A 21,579-nucleotide genomic window follows, 5' to 3' on the forward strand; every position below is an offset into this window, starting at 1 on the left:
AACTTTGGGGGTTATTAAGTGTGAAAATGTGATTTATTTTAGCAGATATTTTCATAAGAAATGTCCATTATACATTTTAAAGTATTCTGTTTCATTTATATGGAAAACGAACTTTTTTACAAGTATTCTTCAAATCAATGGCTGGATTAATGATGACTCACTGGGAAAAACAAGCAATCAATATAAATTATTGCAATGTTAAGTGAAAACATATCCAAAATTCATAGTGAGTAAATATTTGGATTTTCCATTAAGAGGAAAAAATCTGAAATTTCTATTATGTTAATAAAACATAATCAGTTGTGAAAATATCTGAAATTCTATTTACTTACCTCTTGGGTGGTGTATAAATTTTTACAAGGATCTGATGGTAATGCATCAAAACTGAGGTTAGGTTTTTATATCTACCAACATAATTCTAAGTATTTTTTGTAGTATCTTAGAAATATGTCTACTTCTACAAATGTATTTTTTTTACATCTTTATTGGAGTATAATTGCTTAACAATGGTGTGTTAGTTTCTGCTTTATAACAAAATGAATCAGTTATACATATACATATGTTCCCTCATCCCCTCCCTCTTGTGTCTCCTTCCCACTCTCCTTATCCCACCCCTCCAGGCGGTCACAAAGCACCGAGCTGATCTCCCTGTGCTATGCAGCTGCTTCCCACTAGCAATCTACCTTAAGTTGGTAGTGTATATATGTCTATGCCTCTCTTTTGCTTTGTCACAGTTTACCCTTCCCCCTCCCCATATCCTCAAGTCCATTCTTTAGTAAGTCTGTGTTTTTATTCCTATCTTACCTCTATGTTCTTCAGGACATTTTATTTCTTAAATTCCATATATATGTGTCAGCATACAGTATTTGTCTTTCTCTTTCTGACTTACTTCACTCTGTATGACAGACTCTAGGTCCATCCACCTAATTAAAAATAGCTCAATTTCGTTTCTTTTTATGGCTGAGTAATATTCCATTTTATATATGTGCCACATCTTCTTTATCCATTCATCCGATGATGGACACTTAGGTTGTTTCCATCTCCGGGCTATTGAAAATAGGGCTGCTATGAACATTTTGGCACATGACTCTTTTTGAATTATGGTTTTCTCAGGGTATATGCCCAGTAGTAGGATTGCTGAGTCATATGGTAGTTCTATTTGTAGTTTTTAAAGGAACCTCCATCCTGTTCTCCAGAGAGGCTGTACCAATTCACATTCCCACCAGCAGTGCAAGAGTGTTCCCTTTTTTCCACACCCTCTCCAGCATTCATTGTTTCTAGATTTTTTGATGATGGCCATTCTGACTGGTGTGAGATGATATCTCCTTGTAGTTTTGACTTGCATTTATCTAATGATTAAAGATGTTGAGCATCCTTTCATGTGTTTGTTGGCAGTCTGTATATCTTCTGTGGAGAAATGTCTATTTAGGTCTTCTGCCCATTTTTGGATTGGGTTGTTTGTTTTTTTGTTATTGAGCTGCATGAGCTGCTTATAAATTTTGGAGATTAATCCTTTGTCAGTTGCTTCATTTGCAAATATTTTCTCCCATTCTAAGGGTTGTCTTTTGGTCTTGTTTATTGTTTCCTTTCCCGTGCAAAAGCTTTTAAGTTTCATTAGGTCCCATGTGTTTATTTTTGCCTTTATTTCCATTTCTCTAGGAGGTGGGTCAAAAAGGATCTTGCTGTGATTTATGTCATAGAGTGTTCTGCCTATGTTTTCCTCTAGGAGTTTGATAGTGTCTGGCCTTACATTTAGGTCTTTAATCCATTTTGAGCTTATTTTTGTGTATGGTGTTAAGGAGTGACCTAATCTCATACTTTTACATGTACCTGTCCAGTTTTTCCCAGCACCACTTATTGAAGAGGCTGTCCTTTCTCCACTGTACATTCCTGCCTCCTTTATCAAAGATAAGTTGACCATATGTGCGTGGGTTTATCTCTGGGCTTTCTATCCTGTTCCATTGATCTATCTTTCTGTTTTTGTGCCAGTACGATACTGTCTTGATTATTGTAGCTTTGTAGTATAATCTGAAGTCAGGGAGCCTGATTCCTCCATCTCCATTTTTCGTTCTCAAGATTGCTTTGGCTATTTGGGGTCTTTTGTGTTTCCATACAAATTGGGAAATTTTTTGTTCTAGTTCTGTGAAAAATGCCAGTGGTAGTTTGATAGGGATTGCATTGAATCTGTAGATTCCTTTGGGTAGTAGAGTCATTTTCACAATGTTGATTCTTCCAATCCAAGAACATGGTATATCTCTCCATCTATTTGTATCATCTTTAAATTCTTTCATCAGTGTCTTATAATTTTTTGCATACAGGTCTTTTGTCTCCTTAGGTAGGTTTATTCCTAGATATTTTATTCTTTTTGTTCCAATGGTAAATGGGAGTGTTTTCTTGAGTTCACTTTCAGATTTTTCATCATTAGTATATAGGAATGCCAGAGATTTCTGTGCATTAATTTTGTATACTGCTACTTTACCAAATTCATTGATTAGCTCTAGTAGTTTTCTGGTAGCATCTTTAGGTTTCTCTACGTATAGTATCATGTCATCTGCAAACAGTGACGGCTTTACTTCTTCTTTTCCAGTTTGGATTCCTTTTATTTCCTTTTCTTCTCTGATTGCTGTGGCTAAAACTTTCAAAACTATGTTGAATAAGAGTGGTGAGAGTGGGCAGCCTTGTCTTGATCCTGATCTTAGTGGAAATGGTTTCAGTTTTTCACCATTGAGGATGATGTTGGCTGTAGGTTTGTCATATATGGCCTTTATTATGTTGCAGAAGGTTCCCTCTATGCCTATTTTCTGGAGGGTTTTTATCATAAATGGGTGTTGAATTTTGTCAAAAGCTTTCTCTGCATCTATTGAGATGATCATATGGTTTTTCTCCTTCAGTTTGTTAGTATGGTGTATCACATTGATTGATGTGCACATATTAAAGAATCCTTGCATTCCTGGAATAAACCCCACTTGATCATGGTGTATGATCCTTTTAATGTGTTGTTAGATTCTGTTTGCTAGTATTTTGTTGAGGATTTTTGCATCTATGTTCATCAGTGATATTGGCCTGTAGTTTTCTTTCTTTGTGACATCCTTGTCTGGTTTTGGTATCAACGTGATGGTGGCCTCGTAGAATGAGTTTGGGAGTGTTCCTCCCTCTGCTATATTTTGGAAGAGTTTGAGAAGGATGGGTGTTAGATCTTCTCTAAATGTTTGATAGAATTCGCCTGTGAAGCCGTCTGGTCCTGGGCTTTTGTTTGTTGGAAGATTTTTTATCACAGTTTCAATTTCAGTGCTTGTTATTGGTCTGTTCATATTTTCTATTTCTTCCTGATTCAGTCTTGGCAGGTTGTGCATTTCTAAGTATTTGTCCATTTCTTCCAGGTGGTCCATTTTATTGGCATAGAGTTTCTTGGAGTAATCTCTCATGATCTTTTGTATTTCTGCAGTGTCAGTTGTTACTTCTCCTTTTTCATTTCTAATTCTATTGATTTGAGTCTTCTCCCTTTTTTTCTTGATGAGCCTGGCTAATGGTTTATCAATTTTGTTTATCTTCTCAAAGAACCAGCTTTTAGTTTTATTGATTTTTGCTATCGTTTCTTTCATTTCTTTTTCATTTATTTCTGATCTGATCTTTATGATTCCTTTCCTTCTGCTAACTTTGGGGTTTTTTTGTTCTTCTTTCTCTAATTGCTTTAGGTGCAAGGTTAGGTTGTTTATTCAAGATGTTTCCTGTTTCTTAAGGTGGGATTGTATTGCTATAAACTTCCCTCTTTGAACTGCTTTTGCTGCATCCCATAGGTTTTGGGTTGTCGTGTCTCCATTGTCATTTGTTTCTAGGTATTTTTTAATTTCCTCTTTGATTTCTTCAGTGATCACTTCGTTATTAAGTAGTGTATTGTTTAGCCTCCATGTGTTTGTATTTTTTACAGATCTTTTCCTGTAATTGATATCTAGTCTCATAGAATTCTGGTCGGAAAAGATACTTGATACAATTTCAATTTTCTTAAATTTACCAAGGCTTGATTTGTGACCCAAGATATGATGTATCCTGGAGAATATTCCATGAGCACTTGAGAAAAATGTGTATTCTGTTGTTTTTGGATGGAATGTGCTATAAGTATCAATTAAGTCCATCTTGTTTAATGTATCATTTAAAGCTTGTGTTTCCTTATTTATTTTCATTTGGATGATCTGTCCATTGGTGAAAGTGGGGTGTTAAAGTCCCCTACTATGAATGTGTTACTGTCGATTTCCCCTTTTATGGCTGTTAGTATTTGCCTTATGTATTGAGGTGCTCCTATGTTGGGTGCATAAATATTTATAATTGTTATATCTTCTTCTTGGATAGATCCCTTGATCATTATGTAGTGTCCTTCTTTGTCTCTTCTAGTAGTTTTTATTTTAATGTCGAATTTGTCTGATATGAGAATTGCTACTCCAGCTTTCTTTTGGTTTCCATTTGCATGGAATATCTTTTTCCATTCCCTTACTTTCAGTCTGTATTTGTCTCTAGGTCTGAAGTGGGCCTCTTGTAGACAGCATATATATGGGTCTTGGTTTTGTATCCATTCAGCCAATCTGTGTCTTTTGGTGGGAGCATTTAGTCTATTTACATTTAAGGTAATTGTTGATATGCATATTCCTATTCCCATTTTCTTAATTGTTTTGGGTTTGTTATTGTAGGTCTTTTCCTCCTCTTGTGTTTCTTGCCTAGAGAAATTCCTTTAGCATTTGTTGCAAAGCTGGTTTGGTGGTGCTGAACTCTCTCAGATTTTGCTTGTCTGTAAAGGTTTTAATTTCTCCATCAAATCTGAATGAGATCCTTGCTGGGTAGAGTAATCTTGGTTGCAGGTTTTTCTCCTTCATCACTTTAAGTATGTCCTGCCACTCCCTTCCGGCTTGTAGAGTTTCTGCTGAGAGATCAGCTGTTAACCTGATGGGAATTCCCTTGTGTGTTATTTGTTGTTTTTCCCTTGCTGCCTTTAATATGATTTCTTTGTGTTTAATTTTTGACAGTTTGATTAATATGTGTCTTGGCATATTTCTCCTTGGATTTATTCTGTATGGGACTCTCTGTGCCTACTGGACTTGATTAACTATTTCCTTTCCTATATTAGGGAAGTTTTCTAATATAATCTCTTCAAATATTTTCTCAGTCTCTTTCTTTTTCTCTTCTCCTTCTGGAACCCCTATAATTTGAATATTGGTGCATTTAATGTTGTCCAAGAGGTCTCTGAGACTGTCCTCAATTCTTTTCATTCTTTTTTCTTTCTTCTGCTTTGCAGTAGTTATTTCCACTATTTTATCTTCCAGGTCACTTATCTGTTCTTCTGCCTCAGTTATTCTGCTATTGACCCCATCTAGAGTATATTTAATTTCATTTATTGTGTTGTTTATCGTTGCTTGTTTCCTCTTTAGTTCTTCTAGGTCCTTATTAACTGTTTCTTGCATTTTGTCTATTCTATTTCCAAGATTTTGGATCATCTTTACTATCATTATTCTGAATTTTTTTTCAGGTAGACTGCCTATTTCCTCTTCATTTGTTAGGTCTGGTGGGTTTTTATCTTGCTCTTCCATCTGCTGTGTGTTTTTCTGTCTTCTCATTTTGCTTATCTTACTGTGTTTGGGGTCTCCTTTTTGAAGGCTGCCGGTTCGTTGTTCCCATTGTTTTTGGTGTCTGTCCCCAGTGGCTAAGGTTGATTCAGTGGGTTGTGTAGGCTTCCTGGTGGAGGGGACTAGTGCCTGTGCTCTGGTGGCTGAGGCTGGATCTTGTCTTTCTGATGATCAGGTCCACATCTGTTGGTGTGTTTTGGGGTGTCTGTGGACTTTTTATGATTTTAGGCAGCCTCTCTGCTAATGGGTGGCGTTGTGTTCCTGTCTTGCTAGTTGTTTGGCATAGGGTGTGCAGCACTCTAGTTTGCTGGTCGTTGAGTGAAGCTGCATGCTGGTGTTGAGATTGAGATCTCTGGGAGATTTTCACCGCTTGATATTATGTGGAGCTGGGAGGTCTCTTGTGGACCAGTGTCCTGAAGTTGGCTCTCCCACCTCAGAGGCACAGCACTGACTCCTGGCTCCTCAATTTCGGATGATTCATTGTCTATTCATGTATTCCACCGATGCAGGGTACATCAAGTTTATTGTGGAGCTTTAATCCGCTGCTTCTGAGGCTGCTGGGAGACATTTCCCTTTCTCTTCTTTGTTCTCACAGCTCCCGGGTCTCAGCTTTGGATCTGGCCCTGCCTCTCCGTGTAGGTCGCCAGAGGGCGTCTGTTCTCCATTCCGACAGGACAGGGTTAAAGGAGCAGCCTCTTCGGGGACTCTGGCTCACTCAGGCTGGGGGGGGAGGGGCATGGGGGGAGGGAGGGGCATGGAGGGCTGGGCGAGCAGACAAGCCTCTCGGGCTGGTGATTGCCGGTTGGCACTGATCCTCTGTGTGGGAATCTCTCCACTTTGCCCAGGTACCCAGGTACGTGGGGAGTTTCTTGCCTTTTGGGAGGTCTGAGGTCTTCTGCCAGCGTTCAGTAGGTGTTCTGTAAGAGTTGTTCCATGTGTAGCTGTATTTCTGGTGTATCTGTGGGGAGGAAGGTGATCTCCGCGTCTTACACTTCTGCTATCTTCCCCGGAAGTACAAATGTATCTTTTAAAACTATACATGCAGTAGGTATAATGACATACCTAACAAAAGAATGGCTTGCGTGAAAGATGTTTGTCTTGTCATATTACTAACTATAAAAAACTCTATTGTTATCTATTAAAAGGAGTTCAGGGGCTTCCCTGGTGGCACAGTGGTTGGGAGTCCGCCTGCCGATGCAGGGGACACGGGTTCGTGCCCCGGTCCAGGAAGATCCCACATGCCGCGGAGCGGCTGGGCTCGTGAGCCATGGCCGCTGACCCTGTGCGTCTGGAGCCTGTGCTCCACCACGGGAGAGGCCACAACAGTGAGAGACCCTCGTACCTCAAAAAAAAAAAAAAAAGGAGTTCAGGAGCCTAGACACAAATGGATAGCTGATTTATTCCCCCCTGAACTCTCAGGCTATTTGAATTAATTTTGTTATTCCTGCAAATGTCACCAAGTCAATTGAAATGTTTATAGAATTTTATACTGCACAAAGGAAAGTAATCAAATCGGCAAAAATAAATGTGGGCAAGATATTAGTGCTTGATCATACATTCAGAATTTTTATGGATGTTTACTGTTATTTATTATGCCATGCAGTGCCTGATACACCCCCCCAATCCTGAAAATTGTCTTATCATGAATATATATAGGAGGTGATTCTCTTTTTCTCTGGCTAATAATTCTGTGTTTTCAACTATTAAAATGCACTGATTAGTGTATTTGTTCAGATTGACTTTTCCTGTTTAATCAAATGCTAGTGTATACGCTATTTAAATAGAATTAAACTAGAATACCTATTATGTTAAAATCTTTCCATGGCTATGCTGTAAGTGCAAAAGAAGAGGTGTTTATTCAGTTCACCAGCAGCTAACATCTGAGGCACCACAGGTTATAGTAGCCTAATGATGGTCCCCAGGTCTGTCTCGAGGCTGAGATTTGAAATTTGGAATCTGTCTTTATTCATATAAAAAAAAAACGTATTTACTCCTTCTACCACCACTACTACTGCTAATATCTATCGTCACCAAGTGCTAGGATTTCCCAGGTAAGTGGATAATTGTGTATGTGCATTAACTCATGTATCTCTAAAAAAGACTCTATTCTTTCTCTTTGCCTTACTGGATTTAGAGTATCATTGAAACCATGTTTATCCTAAGATGTGGATATATATGAGTTTACAGCTGACTTAACACTAACTCAAGGAAACATGAACAGTAGGAAATGCATCTCTGTGTGTTGACAGAGTTGAATTGTTAAAATTAACTCAGGAAAATTATAGATCGTACCCTACATAAAGGTTTACCAGTAATTCTAAAGTTGCAGGCATGTACTATGAACAGATATAACATATTTTCCTGGAGAAACCCCAAAATCTTATGCTGAAGCTCCCTTAAAAAGCTGTCTTTTTTCTCTGCTTTTTTGTTTTTTTTTTAACTTTGGGAAAAAACAGACAATTTTTAAAATTATGTATGCAGATCCACTGATATAGAGGGGAGATACTTTGGTCTTGCAATATCCTCATTTTATTCTCCATTAATTACACAGCCTATATGACCACCCTTATTCTACATACTCCATAAATCTATAAATTTCAGGTTTGTTTTCCATAAAATATCTAAACAGATACTTGTATAACCTTATAAAAACATTTTATACACATGGCCTTCTACTTTGTAAATACTATTATTGTGTGTCAAGGGATGGCTGTCCGATCAAGGTCATTCATTTCCCAAAAACTCCTGGCTAGGGAGGGATTGTGCATAGACATGCTCGGGACCTTTTCCTCTCTGCTCTGTACCAAAGAGTGCAGACATTGAAGGGAAAAATAAGATGATTCTCCCTTATTGTCAGAGCACCAAAAGCTATCAAGCATTGTTTAACTTGAACTTCTTTAGACTTTAATCTATACTGAGTAACTGAGACTCAAAGATAGGGGGATAATCCTGAGATGAGCTCAATTTTTATCTAAGGGTTAAATGTCATGATTACTAGTGGTAGAGTTTAAAAGAAGATAATCACCCAGAGAGAATATATGACTTAGGTTAAGAGAGCTCAATTAAGAAACATTGATTCCTATAAAAGATTTAACTTCTTAGGTACTTTTTCCTTGGATTGAGTGGATAATTTGGCATAGTGTATTTTAAAAATACAACTACTACAATTTTTCCCTAAAGTATGTACATAATCATTTAAAACTTTAGTAAAATATTATACACTGAAACATTCTTGTGCACTAATTTTGTGGGACTAAAGAGTCTGAGCAATACTGCAACAGGGAACTCTATGGGCACCCACATATTCAGTTATCTGCTGCTCTATAGTGAAAGGAGTTATGACATCATATCAAGGGGATTTTGTTCCAGAACTCAAGACAGTATCATCACTGATGTAATGAGCAGCCCTCAGTGGAGAAGATAGAGTCTGGAGAGAGTCATTTCCACTGGGAAAATCAGGAGAAGAACATGGTAGCCCTGATTTTTTCCAAAAATAAATCAGCAGAACATGACCTCTAAAAGGGAGAGGAGTGACTAAAATATGGGTTATGTATTTTTTCAGTCTCCTTGATTTATTTGTAATGATTTAGATAAATTAAGAATCAATTTATTATTTTTATGTCATCTACCCTAGAGAACCATTTGATTAGAGAAAGTAGTTGATGCTAAGAATGAAAGAGGGAAGCTAGTATGTATTACGTGTATTGTGATATATAAAACCTGTTCTCAAGTTGTCATCTAATTTATGGTTCCCTTCCTCTATTTCTTCATTCACACTTCTATTTTCAATATTAATTTGCATATGCAGATGCATCTGTCCTATTATATGAGATAAATTAGAAGCAGCTAACTTACTGAAAACATACAGAAAGAAATTCTACTAATAATACATGCAATAAATTAGGTATAAGCTCTGGCTATGATGTCCAGATTTGGATATGTAGAATTGTGGGTTTCAAGGAAGGATAGGATCTTGTAAGATACATAGTGAATATACGAAAAATTTTATTTATATACTCAATATATGTGAAAACTAAAAATAAATTAAGAAAACAATTCTATTTCTAATAGCATGAAAAACACAATATTTGGAACAACTTTAACAAAAGAAGTCTAAAACTTTACACTGAAAACTAGAAAACATTGTTGAAGAAATTAAAGGAAACCTAAATAAATAGAAAGACATTCTATGTTTATGGTTCAGAAGACAATGTTAGTAGATAGCAATACACCCCAAATTATCTACAGATTCAATGAAATCCCTTTCAAAATATCTGCCAATTTTGCAGAAATTATCTAGCTGACCCTAAAATTAATACAGAAATGCAAGGAACCCAGAATAGTAAAAACAATCTTGAAAAAGAGAAAAAAAAGAAAAACAAAATTGGAGCCTCACACTTCTGATTTCAAGCCTACTGCACAGCTGCAGTATTTAAGGTCATATGGCATAAGAACAGACCTGTAGATTAATGCAATAGAACTGAAAGTCCAGAAATAAATCCTTATTTTTATGGTCAATTGATTTCTGACAAGGTGTCAAGACATTTCAATGGAGGAAAATAGCCTTTTTTTTTGCAAATGATTCTGGGACAACTGGATATCTACATGCAAAAGAATGGATTTAGACCTTTAACTTATATCCTATGCACACACACACACACACACACAAAACCCTCAAAATGGATCATAGATCTAAATGTGAGGGTTAAGTCTACAAAAATCTTGAAACAAAATGCAGGAGTAAATATTTTTGACCTTAGGCAAAGGCTTCTTGGAAAAAACACCAAAAGCAAAAGCAATAAAACTATATATATAATAGACTTTTCCAGAATTAAAGACTTCTATGTTGCAAATGATACCATCAAAAGGTGAAAGACAACTCACAGAATGGAAGAAAATATTTGCAAATCATATTATATGATAAGGAACTATTATCCAGTATCTATAAAGAACTCTTACAACTCAATAATAAAAAGATAAATACCTTAATTAAGTATGGGAAATGATATGAATAGAGATTTCTCCAAAAAGGTATATAATATGAATATATAAATTTGTAAGTCATATTTAGTCATTAACACAATGCTTGTTGAAATCACAATTAAATACCGCTTCTCACCTACTAGGAATGCAGCAGTCAAACTGTCAGTGTTGGTAAGAATACGAAGAAATTAGAACCTTATATATGGTTAATGGGGATGCAAAATCATGTACTTAGTTATTTTGTAGCTTGAGTCTGGCGCCTTAGACCACTCGGCCATCCTGACAGCCTTTGTGCACTTACTTTTGAAAAAGTTTGGCAGTTCTTCAAAAAGTTAAAGTTAAAAGTTTAACCCAAGAGAAATAAAAATATATGCCCACAAAAATATGTGTGCATACATGTTCATAACAGAATTATTCATAATAGCCAAAAATAATAGCCAAATAGCCAATAGCCAATAGTCATAATAGCCAAAATAGCCATCTCTTGTCCTGAGATGTAAGTGTGCTAAAATTAGCTTGTTGTAATGGTTCAGGACTCTGTGAATATACTACAAAAAAATTACATTGTGCAGTTTAAAAATGTGAATTGGATGTTATATAAATTATATCTCAGTAAAGCTATTGTTTTTCCTTTTTAAAGACCATTAGAGTGTAAAAATACAAACTACATTTTGGAGAAGATATTTTAAATATAAATAACTGTAAAGAATTTGTGCACAAAATATAACCCATCGTCTCTGAACAACACCTGTAAATCAGTAAAGGAAAAATCAACAGAAAAAAAAAATGAACAAAAGACGGGAGCAAATGGTTTCTAAAAGAGGATATTCAAATGGTCAAAAAAGATGTTATAATGGTGCTCAACCTCGTTGTTCATCAGGGAATTGCAAATTAATTATGAGATACAACTTCATATACACCAGAATATCTCCCCCTAAAGCTTGGAAATACCCAAAGTAAACAAGCGAAGATAACTCTCATACAAAGGTAGTAAGAGTGTAAACTGATATAAGTACTTTGGGGAACTCTCTGACATTATATACTAATTTTTACATATGTAGACTTGAGGAACCAGCAATTTCTTATACAAAATAAGAGAAATGAACCGTAATGTTTATAACTATATAATTCACAGATGTCCCAGTTTGAAAACAACAATGTCTCCATCACCAATACAAGGGATAGATGATTTGTGATACATTCACAGTGTGCTATGATCTGAGTGTTTGTGTCCTGCACCCCCAAATTCACATGTTGAAATCCTAATGTCCAATGTGATGGTATTAAGAGGTAAGGCATTTGGGAGGTGCTAAAGTCATGAGGGTAGAGCCTTCATGAATGGGATTAGTGCCCTTATAAATGAGACCCAGAGAGCGTGCTAACCTCTTTTCACCATATGAGGACACAGCAAGAAGGTGCCAGTTATGAACAATGAAGAAGGCCCTGCCCTCACCAGAATGTGACCATGCTGGGAGCCTTGGTTTTGGACTTCCCAACCTCCAGAACTGTGAGAAATAAATTTCTGTTTATAATCTACCCAGTCTGTGGTGTTTTATTTTAGCAGCCCACACAGACTAAGACAGAAAATTGGTACTGAAAAGTGGAGGTGCTGTAACAAAGACCTAAAAATGTGGAAGCAGCTTTGGAACTGGGTAATGGGCAGAGACTGAGAGAGTTTTGAGGCACATGCTAGGAAAAAGCTCCAGTTCCATGAATAAACTGCAAAAGGTGATTCTCATGAGGGCTGAGAAGGAGAGGACGAGAGCCTTAGAGAAAGTCTCAGGCTTCTTGGAGAGTACCTAAATGGTCATGAATAGATTGCTGGTAGACCTATGGATGGTAAAGGTCATTGTGATGAGGCCTCAGTTGGAAATGGAATACTATGCAGGAGTGAAAAGAAACACACCCCAACGGTGCCCCAGGTCATATCATTAGCTGATATGGTTCACCTGATTACTTTAGACCTGACTTAGTTTTGACTTTTATATTTTTACTGATCCCAACTTTACAATGTTAACAACATAGAAAAATCATTTTATTCACTTATGACAAACCAAGGGTTTTTTTTGTTTATCATATTCATTTTGTTTGACTATTCGTTTTTACCTGAAAATTCCACAAAATTAAATTTCAATTAACATCTACAAGAAATCATTACTAATACCAGTAAGTAGGTGGGTTTACAGAAGGACAGGTATGACAGTCCCTGACAGTAGCTCTTGAGATAATCATGCTATTTTGTCTGTTGATCTGTTATTGAATTATTTAAAAAGATCATATGGGAACTATTATTTTCATATTTTGGGGAATTTTTGAGGACATTTCTCTGTAACTCTCTTTTTGTCTATTTCTCTACCTGTCTCTGCAATATATGACAAGTTTTGGAGGTATTTATGTTACCTTTAATGAAAAGAATGCTTGCCTTCCTTCTCTTATTATTTGGCACTGTTAAAATTTGACTACCAGATTAATTCATACATTAAAAATATTGAAGACTTTACCCTTGAATCATTAAAATCACTGACTTTTTTACTTTTTTGAGGAGAAATTATCACATTGATTTTTTAAATTCCTACAGTTATTTTTATATTTTAGGTTTGTGATGCCTTAGAGAAATTTTAGCCTTTTCAGAAACAGTTGTAAGATTTGTTTTATTTTTGCTATTTTACTATACTCTAAATAATTTATTATGATATTTATGTATAGCATTATCATTTATATTTTTGTTATGATTACTTTGTTACTTAAAAAGTAGCTTCTCAGGGACTTCCCTGGTGGTCCAGTGGGTAAGATTCCGTACTCCCAATGCAGGGGGTGCAGGTTCGATCCCTGGTCAGGGACAAGATCCCGCAGGCATGCCTGCTGCAATGAAGATCCCATGTGCCACAAATAAGACCTGGTGCAGCCAAAATAAATAAATATTAAAAAAAATAAAATAAAAAGTAGCTTCTCAAGTTTCATTCTTAGTCTCTTTTTTATGGACTAATAAAGTCTTTTTTTTTTTTTTGAGTAAAACTTTGGTTTTCTCCAATAAGACATTTTCCTCCAAAGAATAATGACTTGTTTTTGTACAAAGAATAAATGCTTAAAATAAAAAATATGTGAAATAATAAGCAAATAGTGATCATAATAATAAGTAATAGTGCAAAATATAAAAAGAAAATAAATCCTATTTGCTCAAGGAAACAATATTCATGAATATTGCCTACATTGATTATTCTTGGGTATGGAATATATGTACATATATATATTTACTAAAATAATTTTCAGGAATTTAATAGAAAAGAAAAATAAAATGAAACTGAATAACAAACTACAAAGTTAGATAGATAAATAGAGATGTAGATACAACTAGATAATGAAAAAGATAAAATTTTAAAACCACTATTTTAGGAACATTTGAATATTGGAGTCATTATATATTATTTTCAACTTTATATACAAATGTGACCTCTTCAATATGAAATAAAGTCACCATGTGCATATTTTAGCCTTATGGATTTTTCCTTTATCCTTAAAATTAAAAATAAAATGTTCAGCAAATTCTTACACTGCTTGTGTTTGTGTAAGTTGTGGTGAGCAAGGTGTACTGGAGAGGATTTACTATTTTCCATTAATTATCTTGTAATTGGTAGACTCTCATTTTGTAGGTTCGTGGGAGTTTTCAGATCATTAATTTGTTTTTCTAAATTTTACTTTCATAATTACGTTCTTCCATCTACACTATGCTTTCTTTCTGGAATTTATATCATACAGGTACTGGATCTGCTGAATGTACTCTTTGCTTCTCATCATTTTGTTTATCCTGTTAATATCCTTTTTACTTACACAGGAGAATTTACCTGCTGTGCATATAATAAACTCATTCAGTTTCTAGCTGTATCAAATCTGCAAGCCACTATTCTATTTGATAGTCCTGCTTTATGTATTAAATTGATTTTTCTCTGCACTCTTTAATTGAACAGTACTGTCACAAGTACACCCATTAGTCTCCAGCCTGCTGTAACAGTCTACATTACACAGCCTGCTGTCCCTTCCCACCTTAGTCTGAGTTTACTACTATCACCTCTTGCTCTCTGTATTAGCATCACCATGCCTCCCAGAATTATCTCTGCATTTACTATTTGCCCTGATTATGCTGTCATGTTGTCCACTTTACCTCCAGTCTAAATTTGGAGCTTGTATTATTCAGGGCTCTCCAGGGAAACGGAACCTATAAGATGTGTTTATATAGAGAGATTTATTTTAAGCAATTGGCTTATGCAGTTATGGGGACAAAGTCCAAAACTTGCAGGATAGGCTGTCAGGCTGAGCCTCCTTCGAAACAAGGAAAGCAGTTGAGTCATGATTTCTCCAAGCATTTCATGACAATTAAAATCAGCAATTTCAAAAAGAGCAATTAGGCAAGAAAAATAAATGGAAGGCATCCAAATTGGAAATTAAGAAGTAAAATTATCTTTTCTAAAATGATATGATTTTACACATAAAAAACCCTAAGGATTACACACACAAACACACATAGACACAATAGTTAGACCTAAGAAATGTATTTAAGAAGTTTCAGGATACAAAATCAGCACATGAAATTCAGTTGCATCTCTATACAACCAATGAAAACTACAAAAAGAAAATTAAGAAAACAATTCCTCTTACAAGAACATCAAAAAGAGCAAACTACTTAGGAATACATTTAATCAAGGAAGTGAACAACCTGTATGATGAAAACTACAAAACACTGATGAAAGTAATTAAATGTAAATAATAAATAAATGGAAAGACATTCCCATGTCCATGAACTGGAAGACTTAATATGGTTAAGATGTCAGTATTACCCAAAGGAATTTACAGATTCAATCCCTATTGAAGTCCCAATGACATTCTTTGCAGATACATAAAAGCTCATCCTAAAATTTATATGGAATCTCAAGGGATGTTGAATAGTCAAAATATTCTTGAAAAGGAAGAAAAAAGTTGGTGAAAGCAATCACACTTCCTGGTTTCAAAACTTTTCACAAAACTACAGTAATCAAAACAGGATAGTACTGGCATAAAGACAACATGGAAGATGAATGGAATGGATGGAATAGAGAACCCAGTAATAAATCCTCACATACATAATTACATGATTTTTGATAAAGATGCCAAGATAATTAAAAAGGGAAAACACCATCAAATGTTGCTAGGAAAACTGGGTATATTATTACAAAGAATAAATTTGGACCTTATTTTATACTATATACAAAAATTAATTAAAAATAGATCAAATTCCTAAACTTCAGAGTTAAACTATAAAACTCTTAGAAGAAAATAAAAGAGAAAAGCTCCATGAAAAATCTTTAGTCTTAAAAAGGAATGAAATTCTGATATGCTACCACATAGATGATACCTTGATTATATTACACTAAGCAAAATAAGCTAGACAAAAAAGGACAAATGTCGTAGGATTCCACTTACATGAGATACTTAGAATAGGCCAAATTCACAGACACAGAAAGTAAAATAGTAGTTACCAAAGACTGAAGAGAGGGGACATGGGACATTGTTGTTTAATTGACACTGAATTTCTGTGATGATAATAATGTCTGATACAAAATGTTCTGGAAATGTATAGTGGTGATGGTTACACAATAATGTGAAGGTACTTAATGCCACTGAACTGTACATTTAAAAAGGGTAAAAATGGTGAATTTATATTATATATTTTACCAGTGAAAATAAATAAGATTATGCCTTGTTCTACTCTTTCTTTGCTTCATAAATTAGATTACTATCATAATAAGTGATAATATAAGAAAGAGTAACCTGAATGATTCATTGACTGCTAACTTTTCATTCTGTAAATTAGAATAATAAGTTTCTAAGGTCCAGATTACATCCCTCCCACCCCGACCCTTCCCTTCTCATTCTTGATCTCCCTTATCCAGCTTTATTCATTTCCAGAGCTTCTATCATCTTCTAAAATACTCTACAATGTATTTATTCATCATATTGTATCTTTCTCCCCACTAAGCACCATAAAAACTAGAGTTTTTTATTTTGTTCACAGTTTTATTATTAGATTTAAAAATAGCGTCTGCTCTATCATCAGCACTTAGAACAGTACCTGTTCTAAGCACTCAATAAACATATGATGAATTAATGGATTTATCTGAGATCTTCGAGATCACGTATTGTAGTGTTTAGAAATAATAATTTGATATCGATCAATCCAGTCTTTGTCAATGAGTGGCTGAGTTTCCCTTCCCTCAGTTCCTTCATCTGATAGAGTTGCAAGATTGAACTGTGATGTACATTTTAAGAACTTTGCCCCATACCTAATGCACATTGAATTTTCTCTAAGAGGAAGCTGTTCTTATTGTTGGCTATACATTTCAAATACACATCTCTGTTAGAAAACAATATTATTTAGTTTTTATTTTTAAGAGAGTAGGGCTTCAGAAAGTATAACAAGTGTGTGTATATGCAGTTGACTTTTGAACAACATAAGTTTGAACTGCACAGGTCCACTTACACGTGTTTTGTAAAAAAATAAATGCATACTGTAGTACCACCTAGTTCCAGGTTGGTTGAATTCGTGGATGTGGAATCCTGGATACAGAGGGCCAGTGTAAAATTATATGCAGATTTTCCAGCGAGTGGAGAATCAACATGCCCTTAACCCTGTGTTGTTCAAGGGCCAACTGTACTTTAAAAAAAAAAAAAAACATGTATGTGAGAGGAAGCCTCTCTTTATTCCCACTTCCCAGTTTGCATTCCAATGGAGATAACAACTTTCATGAAATGTAAAGTGCGTTGTCTGCTTTCGGTATTTGGAATAGCTACATAACTTTCAATAACATTTAATGTGCTACTGTATAGGTGACTCTCCAAAATGAGGAATATAGTGTACATATTACCACTTTTATAGAGTTCTTCCTTATTTGTGATGCATCTCATGAAACTGATGTTACACTGAATATCATAACAAACTGCTGTTTAAAAAATAACAAAATGTGGACAATACAATCATTTTCAATATTTTTGCTAACTACAAAAATAGTACTATTTAAAAGGAACACACTAACAAAATATCAAGTTAGTATTGTGACTGTATTGACTAAGAATTTAAAGCAATCATCGATGGTATCTTCAGCACACATCACCATCATTTCTCTGTTTCTTTAGATCATTGGGATCCACCATTAAATACTGATAGGTTATTTGTAGCATTAATTGCCTTGTAAAAGAAATCACCTACTTTAAGAAAAACTTTGGACTTCCTATCTAATCTAGATTTAAAAGTATAATCATTTTAACTGTCAGAATAAATTCCAAAGCTTTATCTTCTTTGACTAAATGGGGCCATTTGGAAAAAAAAATGACAGCTTTCTTCTTTACTCCCCACAATAAGAAAACTAGCATAATAAATATGATACTGACCTTCAGGGCTTTATTATATTAAAAAAGAATCAGGAATAAATATAAGGTGGAAAGAGAAATACCATTTTTCATAAAATCTGTGACTTTTAATTTTATATTTATTTTTCTAATAATCAAATTTTGAATTAAAAAGCATACTTCTACTAGGCTATATTGAGACTCCATACTTAGATAGAATTTTGAGGAGCTTTTAAGATTAGATTTAAAATCAGAAGCAGTGCCAACATGGAATAAAGTAAGGTATACAGTGCCTCCACCTGTCTACATCATTTTTGATATTAGTCCTTCCTACAAAGATGTCTTTGTTGTTGAAAAGTTAGCTAAGATCTATGGGGAATGCACTCAAACCATAGGAGACAATTAAAAAGATAGCAGGGCTTCCCTGGTGGTGCAGTGGTTTAGAGTTCGCCTGCCGATGCAGGCGGCACAGGTTCGTGCCCCAGTTCGGGAAGATCCCACATGCCTGGAGCGGCTGGGCCCGTGAGCCATGGCCGCTGGGCCTGTGTATCTGGAGAAAAAAAAAAAAAAAAGATAGCAATCATTTTTAAGTTTGAATTTGAAATTTCAAAGCTATGGAAAATATTTTAAATCATATATATTTATGTGATTTGTAATTCACTTTCTTCTTGGAGTGGGTTTAATACTATATTTTAAGTTCCCAAGTCCTTACATAAAATGTAACCTCAGATTTTTATTGCCAAATTTTGATCAAAAGCCCCTTTGAGAGAAATTTATGGACAGTATATGAAGGGCATCATCAGCCATTCTTCTAATTTATTTATTATGCAAGAACCAATCCGGAATTGCATACAGATGCAATCTAGATCACATTGTTTTGCATAAACTTCTCCCATGCCTTACCACAAAAGGATGGCTTTTCTTTATGCTTTGAAATTATACCTTGAATAAAACTTATAAACCCTAAACTAAACAGTTCTAAGAACCTGACTATTCTACCATTAGGTAAACTGCTGCAGATATTGAATAAAATTGTACTCCCCCTTATGAGAGCCCTCTAATAAATTAAATTGTAAGTGACAGAAAAAAAAACTATATTTTTGTGCCAATTATTAATTCTTTCATTTATTGGCTAAAGTTTTATTGACTTTGCAATATGTGGTGGTTACTATGTCATGTCCAGTGGTCCCATCAGAGTAAACAAAAAGAACTCCTTAGCTTACAGGGCTTAGTTCCAATGAGGAGACATAAAATCAATAAATATACAGTGATGGATAACTTTAAATGCTGTATAGAAAAATTCAATAGGGTGAGGAGATAGACTACAGAAAAAATATGTTGCTTTTTTGAAAACATATTTACTTTTTTTTTAAATCTTTATTGGAGTATAATTGCTTTGCAATGGTGTGTTAGTTTCTGCTTTATAACAAAGTGAATCAGCTATACATATACATATATCCCCATATCTCCTCCCTCTGGGGTCTCCCTCCTATCCTCCTTTTCCCACCCCTCTAGGTGGTCACAAAGCACTGAGCTCAACTCCCTGTGCTATGCAGCTGCTTCCCACTAGCTATCTATTTTACATTTGGTAGTGTATAGATATACATGCCAGACTCTCACTTTGTCCCAGCTTACTCTTGATGTTATTTGTCATTTTTCCCTTGCTGCTTTCAATAATTTTTCTTTGTCTTTAATTTTTTTTTTTTTTTTTTTGCAGTACATGGGCCTCTCACTGTTGTGGCCTCTCCCGTTGCGGAGCACAGGCTCCGGACGCTCAGGCTCAGCGGCCATGGCTCATGGGCCCAGCCGCTCCGCGGCATGTGGGATCTTCCCAGACCGGGACATGAACCAGTGTCCCCTGCATCGGCAGGCGGACTCTCAACCACTGCGCCACCAGGGAAGCCCTGTCTTTAATTTTTGCCAGTGTGATTACTATGTGTCTCAGTGTGTTTCTCCTTGGGTTATCCTGTATGGGACTCTCTGTGCTTCCTGGACTTGGGTGGGTACTTCCTTTCCCACGTTAGGGAAGTTTTCAACTATAATCTCTTCAAATATTTTCTCTGGTCCTTTCTCTCTCTCTCCTCCTTCTGGGACCCCTATAATGTGAATGTTGTGTTTAATGTTGTCCCAGAGGTCTTTTAGGCTGTCTTCATTTCTTTTCATTCTTTTTTCTTTATTCTGTTCCACAGCAGTGAATTCCATCATTCTGTCTTCCAGGTCACTTATCCGTTCTTCTGCCTCAGTTATTCTGGTATTGATTCCTTCTAGTGTAGTTTTCATTTCAGTTTTTGTATTGTTCATCTCTGTTTTTTTGTTCTTTAATTTTTCTCGGTCTTTGTTAAACATTTCTTTAATCTTCTCGATCTTTGCCTCCATTCTTTTTCCGAGGTCCTGGATCATCTTCACCATCATTATTCTGAATTCTTTTTCTGCAAGGTTGCCTATCTCCACTTCATTTAGTTGTTTTTCTGGGGTTTTATCTTGTTCCTTCATCTGGTACATAGCCCTCTGTCTTTTCATCTTGTCTATCTTTCTGTGAATGTGGTTTTTGTTCCACAGGCTGCAGAAGTGTAGTTCTTCTTGCTTCTGCTGTCTGCCCTCTGGTGGATGAGGCTACCTAAGAGGCTTGTGCAAGTTTCCTGATGGGAGGGACTGGTGGTGGGTAGAGCTGGCTGTTGTTCTGGTGGGCAGAGCTCAGTAAAACTTTAATCCGCTTGACTGCTGATGGGTGGGGCTGGGTTCCCTCCCTGTTGGTTGTTTGGCCTGAGGCAACCCAACACTGGAGCCTGCCTGGGCTCTTTGTTGGGGCTAATGACAGACTCTGGGAGGGCTCACGCCAAGGAGTACTTCCCAGAACTTCTGCTGCCAGTGTCCTTGTCCCCATGGTGAGCCACAGCCACCCCCCACATCTGCAGGAGATCCTCCAACACTAGCAGGTAGGTCTGGTTCATTCTCCTCTGGGGTCACTGCTCCTTTCTCTGGGTCCCGATATGCACACTACTTTGTGTGTGTCCTCCAAGAGTGGAGTCTCTGTTTCCCCGAGTCCTGTGGAAGTCCTGCAATCAAATCTCACTAGGCTTCAAAGTCTGATTCTCTAGGAATTCCTCCTCCCCTTCCCGGAACACCAGGTTGGGAAGCATGACGTGAGGCTCAGAACCTTCACTCTAGTAGGTGGACTTCTCTGGTATAAGTGTTCTCCAGTCTGTGAGTCACCTACCCAGCAGTTATGGGATTTGGTTTTACTGTGATTGCGCCCTTCCTACTGTCTCATTGTGGCTTCTCCTTTGTCTTTGGATGTGGGGTATCTTTTTTGGTGAGTTCCAGTGTCTTCCTGTCGATGATTGTCCAGCAGCTAGTTGTGATTCTGGTGTTCTCCCAAGAAGGAGTGAGAGCACAACCTTCTACTCCACCATCTTGGTTCCTAGTCCATTTTACCTTTCTTATTTTTGTACCATGGCTGTGTGAAAGATTATCATGTTATTTTTTTACACCATTTGAAGTGAGTTAGTACAGGGGAGGTAGAGATGAAGAGGCAGAGCACAGGGCCTCTTTAGGGCAGTGAAATTACTATGTAAGATACTAGAATGGTATATACATGTCATTGTAC

Source organism: Mesoplodon densirostris, chromosome 1 (genome assembly GCF_025265405.1).
Source record: "Mesoplodon densirostris isolate mMesDen1 chromosome 1, mMesDen1 primary haplotype, whole genome shotgun sequence".
NCBI lineage: Eukaryota > Metazoa > Chordata > Mammalia > Artiodactyla > Ziphiidae > Mesoplodon > Mesoplodon densirostris.